This window comes from Penaeus japonicus, unplaced genomic scaffold (genome assembly GCF_977035675.1).
Source record: "Penaeus japonicus unplaced genomic scaffold, GWHDUDI00000001_assembly GWHDUDI00000030, whole genome shotgun sequence".
Lineage (NCBI taxonomy): Eukaryota > Metazoa > Arthropoda > Malacostraca > Decapoda > Penaeidae > Penaeus > Penaeus japonicus.
In genome coordinates this window covers 14,919,699-14,922,198 of record NW_028234432.1, presented here as the reverse complement: position 1 = coordinate 14,922,198, position 2,500 = coordinate 14,919,699, and positions in this window count along the sequence as shown.

The following is a 2,500-nucleotide window of genomic DNA, read 5'->3' as shown; positions in this document are numbered from 1 at the left end:
GATATTAATTGTAATGATAACTATGATGACGGTGATAGTAATAATAACAATGATAATGATGAAAGCAATGATAATGATGATAATGATATCAATGATGATAATGATTATTACAATAATCATAATGATGATAACTATAATAATAATGGTATTGAGGTTATAGTAATAAAGTAGCAGTAATCAGAGTTATAATAATGATGATAGTAATGATGATAATGAAAATAATAGTGCTAACATGAATGCTACTGAATGCAAATAAAATTGTGAATGGTGATATCAATGATAATATTAATAACAATACTACTACATATTTGTTATCCTTCTTCAAAACCATTTCTATCCTACAAGCTCCTCTCTTCCTCAGACGCGTCCACTACTAGGCCCAAGGAACACCTGTATACAAAAGGTCTTCGGATTAGCATAAGTAGGTTAAGCGGTCGGCACGCGAACACACACGCACGCACACACACACTCACACACACACACACACGCACACACATATACATATACATACACGCTCACATTCACACCCACACACACGAACACACATACACACACACGCACACACATACACACACACACACACACACACACTCACACACACACGCACACACATACACACACACACAAACACACATTCACACACGCACACACACATATACATACACACTCACACTCACACACTAAAACACACATCATTATGATAGGGACAAAGAAACAACCACACATGTACGCACACAGCAAACAAACAAACACACATACAAACAAAAACGAATGCATCTCCTGGTATTTCTTATCCTCGTGTATGATTTTATCACTTATCAATAATCTCTGTATATTCTTTCTTTCGTATGGATATCGATGGAAAATCTATTCTGCATATCCTTGTTACACAGAAATACAGTGTATAGATGGGTTGATAGGTAGATAGGTAGATAGATGGATATGTATTCATGTGTGTGTGTGTGTGTGTGAAGCTACATTGCCTAAAAATAGTGAGCAATAAAAATCAGCTTCATACACGGCCCAATAAACAGATTGTCCATGTAGGGTCACACCAGCTCTCTCTGTGGAGTGCTTAGCGGGGTGGGGTTTGAGTCTCTGTCATGGGGAGTAGCTGTACATCTTTAGTAATGCGTTACTGCATTATTCCCTCTGTTCTCTCTCTCTCTCTCTCTCTCTCTCTCTCTCTCTCTCTCTCTCTCTCTCTCTCTCTCTCTCTCTCTCTCTCTACACACACACACACATATATATGTGTGTGTGTGTGTGTGTATAGATAGATAGATAGATATATAAATAGATAAATAGATAGATAGATAGAGATATGGATAGATAGATGAATAGATATACCAAAATTTACAATGAATAGGTAAAAATATAAAAGTGAATGCATGTATGTTTACAAACACAAACATATTTCTAATGGAAAAAAAGAGCAAGGTTGTTACAATTCCAACATATTTTCCCTTTTCCCAGACACCACCAACACCAACAACAACAACAACAAAAGCAAAATCTATACCTAATGCCTCTTGAATTCCGCCAATGCCCCCGCTTCATTTCACTCTTAGCCCCTCCCCCCTCGCCCCCTCCTAACTCCTACCCCCCCTTCCCCGTCTCTTAATTATACTTGTCAGCCCACCCCCACTCACCCCACCCCCTCTCCTTCCCCTTGCCTCTTCCATCCAGAGCTTGTAAATCTGACCTCTGCGTGTATGAACCAGATTAAGGATGAGGGAGTGGGGAGGAGGGGGGGGAGAAAGGGGGAAGAGGGGAAGAGAGAGGGGGGAGCAGGAGTAAGAGGAGGAAAAGGAGGAGGGAGGAGGGGGAGAGAAAGGTGGAAGAGAAAGGGGGAGAGAATGGGGGAGATAAAATGGGGGGTGGGAGGAAGGAGAATGAAAGGGGAGGGAAAGGGAGAGAAAAAAAGGTGGGGGGAAAAGGGAGAGAGAGAAATTGGGGAGGAGAGAGAGAGTGGAAGGGGGTAGGAGAGAGAGAGAAAGAGAAAGGAGTAGCTGAGAAAGGGGGGGGGAGGAGAGAAAGAGAGAGAGAGAAAGGGGGGAGGGGGGAAAGAATCAGAAGTGGATGGAAAGACGACGAGGGGGAGGGGGAGGGGAAGGGTGGAGGGCGAGGGGGAGGGGGAAGGGGGAGGGGGAATGGGGGGGGAAGAACCCAAGGGAATGACACCCATTCATTCCGTCATACATTAGTAGGAGTTTGTATGGAGAGATTAGATGCTGACGGGGGAATGCCGGGGTAGCTGAGTCTCTCTGGCTACGCAAAATATCATACAGAAATAAACTGTAGAAACTATACAGAGGGTAATTTGACTGGGGTGGAAATTCTGAACTTCTATGCTAATCATTTAGGAAAAAGAGATAGAAGGAGAGATAAAGAGGTAGATAGGTAGAGAGAGAGAGAGAGAGAGAGAGAGAGAGAGAGAGAGAGAGAGAGAGAGAGAGAGAGAGAGAGAGAGAGAGAGAGAGAGAGAGAGAGAGAGAGATCG